General features: G+C 45.0%; 1 long non-coding RNA gene across 1 annotated transcript; it reads left to right on the plus strand.

The window, feature by feature from the left end:
- Positions 1–870: 870 nt before the first annotated feature.
- Positions 871–5,608, plus strand: LOC126960807 (uncharacterized). The gene is made up of 2 exons (XR_007728116.1): positions 871–958; positions 3,755–5,608. It is a non-coding gene; the product is annotated as an uncharacterized LOC126960807 (long non-coding RNA).
- Positions 5,609–7,926: the final 2,318 nt, after the last annotated feature.

Below are 7,926 nucleotides of genomic sequence, written 5' to 3' on the forward strand. Positions count from 1 at the left end.
CCTGCTCCCGGCGCCTCCCCGCCCCCGGCCCGCCCGCGCCGGTTCTCACGAGCGGCCAGCGCCCTTCCCCGCCGCTCCCGCCCCTTTCACTTCCGCACAGCTTAGAAGTCGGGGTGAGTGCCTTCGCGCCCACCTTCCCAGCCCCTCTGGCGCTCCCAGTTTTCCACACCCGCCACCAGCCGCCGTGCCCCCCACGAAGTTCTCCCTCCCGTGCCTCCCCCTAAGAGGACTTCAGGGGCGGTCCCGGGACATCTGGCGCTGATTGGCTGATCAGCGGCGCCCCGCCCCCTGGGCACGCGCAGGAGGTGGGGCGGGCCTGAGGAGCGCGCGCCGCGCGGCCCCGCGGGCTGAGCGTTCGTGACCCGCGTGCTGGCCCCGGCGTCCCGATCCCGGAGTCTGCGAGGCTGCGGCGGGTGGCGGCAGATGCCGCGGCCGCCGCGGTGTGACCCTGGGCTTGGGGAAATTTTTTGGCCTAGAGGTCTCCTGTTGTCCGGCGGCGGCGCGCCGGGCGTCCCGCGGGGACTGAGAGCTGCCCGAGGGGCCGCCGCCGTCGCCCGCCCGGTAGCCCGGATGTCGCTGCCCGCTGCGGCGGGGCCGCCAACGCGCTGCTCGGCCCCGGGAGGAGGATCGTCTTAAAGGGACAGCGCCGCGTTCGGGCGGAGGGGGCGGCGCGTCCTGCCCTCCGTGCGCGACCCTGCCCCGGGGGACGCCGCGGCGCCCGCCGCCCAGACCCTTTCCCCGGGCCGGGCGCAGTGGGAGCGCCGCGCGCTCTGACTGGGTTGGCCGCAGATGGCCGACTGAAGCCAGGTTTTCCTCCGGCCGGAGCGGTGGCCGGTGGCGCCGCGCGGGGCAGGGAGGCGCCGGCCTGTGATTGGCCGAGGCCACGGTGAATGCAGGACATTGTCTGGTCGCGGCCGTCTCAGTCCCTGCCCGGCCGCCCCTCCCTGGATCAAAATGGGTGCGGAGCGAGGGTCTGGGAAAGCCCCGCCTGGGGGCCATTCAGTGGTGGGAACACCGTAGGGGAAAGTGTAACTTTTTTGAGATTCTGAGACTGGCATAAAGGTGCTGATTTAAAATACAAGCTCAGCTTTAACAAGGAGATAAAATAGTTGGATTTGACATAAAGGTTTCCTTTAAACTAAGATGAAAAATATTAAGGTAGTTGAAAAGGGTCAAGTGTTATGAAAGTGACTTGGTTTTGTCTTCAGGATTCCTTTAATTAGGACCTGTGATAAGTCATCTGAATGTCCTTTGTAAAATGTTAAGCAAAAGTAACTATAATATGTATGGTCTTAGTTTCCATGTGTGTAAAGACGTGAGACTGGTTAGCTTTCCCAGTTTGCTTCCATTGTTAAAATACTGATTCTGACTAGAGTTGAAATCTTGATATGTCCTATGGATTGAATCGTATCTCAAGGCCTTGGAGTAGATGAGACCTTTGAAAGAGCCCTTGAGGTGATGATAGTTCTCCCAAGATTATCTTTGAAAATACCTGGGTGTTATTTAAGTGAGGTTGTAATCTTATAGAGTGTAATTGTGGAGTAAATGAAAATTAGGCTGGGCACAATGCTGTAGTCCCAACTACTTGGGAGGTTCACTTGAGCCCTGGAGTTTGAGTCCAGCCTGGACAACATAGTTAAACCCCTGTCTCTTTAAAAAAAAAAAAAAAAAAGGGAAATTAAAACAGTAGAGGAATATGTGAAGACACCCGCGAAATAAGAGATACACATGATAAATGAGAATTTTGAATAAAGTAAACTTGGTATTTGCTTTAAAAAAACTGGTTAGAAAAAAATACTGTAAAGTTAAAAGCAGACGTGTAGAGAGAGAGATTTTTTAGCATCAGTTTAATATCTTTTCAAAACTAAAACAAACTGATTTTATTTGAATAATCAACAACAATTAAGGACTTAGAAATGACAAACGAAGGAAAGACTTCAGAAAGAAGATAAATTTAATGACATGATTCATTGCAAGAGACATGACCTCATTTCTTATTAGAGTGATTTCCACTAAACCAGATTTGATGTTAATTAAATTTACAGACTTTCCTCAAATTTATAGTAATGCAATATGTCTTTTTTTTTTTTTTTTTTTTTTTGGTATGGAAAAGAGAAGAGATATAAGGAAAATTGTAAAAAGTTACAGCTTCCTCAAATGATAGTTTACTAGACGCCTCACCCTCATCCCTCATAATACAGGAATAAAAAAAGCAGAAATAGCGTGATTTCTGATAGCTGTCCCTGGAAGTGAACCATAAATAGTTGTGTGAGTGAAGCAGATTTAGTTTTATTTAAACTCCTAGCGCTTACATTCTTAATTTTTATAATTAAACTGGTTTTACTTAAAAGGTACTGAGTGATTAAAATTTAGAAATTAAGCTCAGTGAAATAAGTTGTTTATAATAAACCCAAACATTAGGCAATATGTATAGGCTATCAGTTACAAAATGCCTCAAAAAAATAAGTTTGAGACTTTCCCAGCATGTGTTTTCCTTAGGATTTTTGCTTTGGTATTCAATATGTAACTTTATATAGAGTGATAATATTTATGGAACACTTGGTATATGCCAAACACCAATCTAAGTATTTTATTTAATCTTCACAAAGATTTTAGGAGGCAGGTACAATTATCCCATTTTAAAGATTTGGAAACTGATGCTCTAGAGGTTAAGTAACTTGCCCAAGGTCTGACGGTCGGTGGATATAGAACTGGGATTCCAGCCTAACTGATTGCTCAAAGCCCTGTGGCTGTGTATTTTCAATCACTCACTAAACAGACTTATAACTATAGATATGAGTATTTATTTTTCAACTTAGAGATTATTAATTCATTTTGATCAGACCTCTTGGACAGTTTACTAATTTAAACATTTTTGCATTAGCCTTTTCATTCATTTATATTTCAGGTGGCTGTGTGAGTATAAGATGGCCATCTGTTAAGTCAAGCACCTGTGTAATTTTTAACAGTATTATCCCCTCGAATTTTCTTCTTCTATCCTGTCTTACTGATTGATGGATTGATTGAGACAGGGTCTTGCTCTCTCATCCCAGGCTGGAGTGCAGTGTCGTGATCACAGCTCACTGCAGCCTGGACCTCTCAGGCTCAGTTGATCCTCCTGCATCAGCCTCCCAAGTAACTGGGACTACAGGCACACACCACTACACCCAGCTAATTTATTCACTTTTTTAAAGATAGGGCCTTTTCATGTTGCCCAGGCTTAGTGTTGAACTCCTGGGCTCAAGTGATCCTCCCGCCTTGGCCTCCCAATGTGTTGGGATTACAGGCATGAGCCACCACACCCAGCCTTCTGTGCTCTTTTAAACAGACCCTTGGCATGGATAGTGGTGCCTGGGTAAGTCTTTCCACTTCCTGTCTCTCTGTTCCCTTTCCCCCTCTTTTTCTTCCTTCAGACCTATTGCTCCATAGAACTCTATGCCTATTGGCTGTGGTTATGGCATCTAATGTGTCAGTCCCGGAAGAGGTGTTAGCATACTCAGTCACTTAGTTGTTGGCTGAATGCCTACAAGTCACCCAAACCTTCAGAAGATGGAGAAGGGAGGAGGAACCGAGAGAGCAAGAGACAGGAATGTTGGAGGTTCATTAGCATGGCTGAGAGGAAGGACTGTGTATTTAAAATTTTCTTTTGCCTCTCTTCTTCAGTCTGTACCTTTGGCTAAGACCTGGCACATCACTAATGGCAATCGAGGCTGATGGGTTGCTACCCCTTACAGTTCCTGTGCTCTCTCTCTAGGCTCTGGTTCTGTAGTTTTTGACCATTAGAGCGCTCATCTGTAGCTCTGCTGAAGACAGGAGAAAAAAAGAGTGTAGTCAGTCTCAGATCAATCCCACTTGTTGCTTGTTTACAGCATCTATAAGGTGGGTTAAGAAGTTAGAAATAAAATTATTCTGAAGGGGATCATTTGTGACTTATTAATCCATGTGATTTTCGATGCTCATTATCACTGAAAATTGAGTTGGCTAAGTCTGTTTAACTTTTGTGATTAAGGATCAGTGTGAGGATTTGATGTTCGGGCTGAGAGGGAGAAAAAGATTGTATGCACACATCCTCCCACTTATCACTTAGCTCTCTTTATCTTTGGCCAACAACTGGTTCTCTAGCTCCTGTACAGTAAAGTGACATCTAGGGAACAGCATGGAGGAAGGGACAGCAGCTGGCAAGCCCGACCCATCGAGTCACTCTGCCATCAGGGGGTGACAGGCATGGCTGTGCCCAGTGTCTTAACACCCGAGGTGCCCCAGGGGCAGTGGAGACACCTCTTCAGGCCCTACTAAAGAGAGCCACCTGGCCTCTTATTAGCTAATGGGTATGTCTTTTTTTTTTTTTTTTTTCTGGAGTTCCATAATTAAGCTTTTACCATGTGGTATTTCTCAAACCCAGATATTAAAACATATTACAAATATTTAAAAATATTTTAAATCTGATAACAAGCACCTAGTTTTCCAGATCTTTTTTCTAGTATTTCTTAGGGCTCAACAGGTGGCCACTCTTCCTTGCCTCTAGCGCACGGCCCGCCTCTGGCTGTGCCATCTTCTCCTCTCAGTCTAAGGGAGGGCCTGGCTTCCCACTGCTACTGGGCCCTGGGAGCCTTGCCGTGTTGATTCCCTTAACTCTGCCCACACTTCTTAAAAGTCTTTACAAAACCCCCTAAGGAATATGCCTTTGATGACCTCCTCAGATGGTGCCCGATTCAGACACCCATCATGGTCCAGCCCCTCCTTCACCTCCAGTCTACACTGTGGTCTTTGCTTTCTGCATCCTTGCTTCTGACGCATCAGACTGCTGCCCTAACCCACCCACCACTCTCAACCTTGCATATGCTGTTCTTCTGCCAAGAATACGAAGACTTCCTAGAGCCCCTTCCACGTGGGCTGCCTCTATTATTGCCGTTAGCGCATTGCATTTTAAAATTATTTTTACATGTCTTTAATTTTTATTTTTTTAGAGATGGTGTCTTGCTTTGTCACCCATGCAGGAGTGCAGTGGCACAATCGTAGCTCACGGCAACCTCAAACTCCTGGGCTCAAGTGATCCTCCCAGCTCAGCCTCCCAAGTAGCTGGGACTGCAAATGCCTGGCTACCATATTGAATTGTAACTGCTGCCTTGCCTTTCCAGAACGGGAAGTTCATTGAGGTCAAAGATGGTGTCTTACATATCTGTACCTTTTTGGTGCTTAGCACAAAGCCTCACTTATGGTAGAACATGGGAAAGTAATAGCTGAATAATAACTGAAAATAAGTTTCTTTCTTCTGTTGATCCTTTTCCTAAATCAGTTTTTAGAGTTTCAAAATTGAAATTTAAAAAATTTCAATCTTGTCAGTATTTATGTACATGAAATTATGTACTTTAATCAATGTGTACATGATAGCATGCTTTTACAATACTGTTTACAGCAGATGTGCTCCTGAAAGTTCCATAGATTAATATTTGAAATTTAAGTGTTTTTAAATGTAATTTGATTTATTAGTGAAGATTTCTTTGTGGATAGTAAAGAATCATTCTGTAAGTTATATGACTTTTTCCTGTATCAGATTTGCCTTAAATAATCCTATGTTGAACTCATTATAAATAGGTTTGACTCAGAAGTATCGTTTTAGTGTTTTTTTGCCTGTGAACAGAAGAATAAGAGCCACAGTGTAATCATCATATTTTTCTTCATGGGAATTCCACCATCTGTGTGTTTTGGGCAGTGGGAGAAGGGGAGGACAAACTTCTCCTCGGTCTCTCCCTGTGTTTCTCTAGTTCTAGCAGGGACGTTTCTGTAATTGGTTTTCAACATTTGCTGAGAGTCTGTTTCCTCTTAACATTCAACATGTTTAACAGAAGTCTTGTAATAGTTCCAAAAATAATAAAACCAGTCCCAAGAATAAAATTGATACATTCACAACATATTGGTGTGGGTTTCTTTTTTTTTTTTTTTTTTGTCATGGCTTTGGTTTTGTTAAGTTCTTTTTAATAATTCCTAGTGTCAAATCACGTGAAGAAATAAAAAGGTTTTCTTCACAGTAATAAAGCCCAGTGAAGAAATGCCATCGATGGCTTGTGCAGCGGGGGGAGTTGTCGGCCCAGAGGCAGTCACAGGACTGTGTTGAAGGCACTCCCAGTACAGTGTGGCCATCTCAATGTCTAGCACTTCTCTGCAGTGATGTAAGTGGATGGTTATGGTTACATGTAATGCTGTAGCCTAGGACGAATGAGAGCTGATCCTTCTGATATATCATTAATGCTGCTGTTAATCTGCTGAAATCCATTCCTCACACTGTCAAATATTAACATAAAAAAGCAACACCTACTTATATTTCATCCCACCCCACCATCACCCCTAATACAGCGATTAATGTGTCCCAACAATAAATTTCTCTGCTTTAATAATTAGATGTTTGACAAGTGAAAATAATTGGACTTCCTTTATAATTATTATTTAACATTATTATTATTATTATTAAAGCATCTTTAAGTGTTCAGGGCATCTGGACTTAGGAAGAGCTTTAAAATCCCAGAGAGAGATGAGAGGCAGCTGCCAAGCAGGTAACTGGGGAGCTGATAACAAAATCTCTTTGATTTCATGCAAGGCATTTTAATTGTTTCTTCATCAGTAAACTGGAGTCCAAAAGACCTAAGACCTTGGCGATAAAAGCAATAATTCTGGTGAAATGTGGTCCTCTGTGTTGCTGTTAGAGCATGCATCCCAGAGCCAGCAGGATTCACACCATGTTTGGGAAACTTTCGTCCTTTCCCTAAATCTGTCCCTTGCACTCCTAAATGAGCCCAGTTTTCCCCGGACCTGGATGGGTTGTGAACAAAAAGCCTTGTCACAAGTGTGGTTTCAAGGCCAGCAGCATCCTCGTGGTTGTACTGGGATCGTCTGACCCAGATCTAAAGACATCTTCAGGGGACTCACATGCACCCCCCATCACAGGAAAAGCCGGGCTGAGAGCAGACCCCAAACGAGACCAACCAGAAGCCCCCATAGCTCTCGCAATGGGAACCCCTTTGTGTATTTTGTACGCCATTTTGCAGGTTTCCAGAAAGTGGAAGGATTTGCAGTAGAATGAAAAGGAGTATGCACCTCACACAGGTCCATCAATACTGTGGTTCTGGCCAGGCGCAGTGGCTCATGCCTGTAATCCCAACACTGTGGAAGGCTGAGGCGGGCAGATGGTTTGAGACCAGAAGTTCGAGACCAGCCTGAACAACATGGCAAAACTTCATCTCTACTAAAAGTACAAAAAAAAAAAAAAAAAAAAAAAAAAGCCGGGCATGGTGGTACGTGCCTGTAATCCCAGCTACTCGGGAGGCTGAGGCACGAGAATAGCTTGAACTCAGGAGGCGGAGGTTGCTGTGAGCCGAGATCGAGCCATGGCACTCCAGACTGGGTGACAGAGTGAGACTCTATCTCAAAACAACAAAAACAAACCAAAAAACAAAAACAAAAACACCCTGTGGTTCAAATTCAAATTATATCATCGCCAAGGTAAAACCAAAAAACAAATGGTGGTGGGGGATTGTCATTCAGCGTGTAAGCATTACATTTAAATCTGTGTTTGTTTCTTAGGGCTGCTGTAAAAGTATCACGGACTGGGTGGCGTGAAGCAATGGAACTGTATTCTCTCACAGTTCTAGACAAGAGTGGGAAATCCAGCTACAGGCAGCACTGTGCTTCTTCGGAGCTGCTGGCTAGAAACCTTCCTGGCTCAGCCTAGCTTCCAGGGTTCCTGCAATTGGCATTCTTTGGCTTGCAGCTACAGGGGAAGAGGGCACAGAGCAGAGAGGGACACAGCAGCTTGGGAATGTCTCTTGGAGCGACTTTATAACCAGACTTCAGGCGACTCCCTTCGGACTCTGCGTCCTGGAGCCTGTGTTTGTAACAAGTCCCAAGTGACTCTGATGCAGGGAGACAGCC

The sequence above is a fragment of the Macaca thibetana genome, chromosome 8, assembly GCF_024542745.1.
Source record: "Macaca thibetana thibetana isolate TM-01 chromosome 8, ASM2454274v1, whole genome shotgun sequence".
NCBI lineage: Eukaryota > Metazoa > Chordata > Mammalia > Primates > Cercopithecidae > Macaca > Macaca thibetana.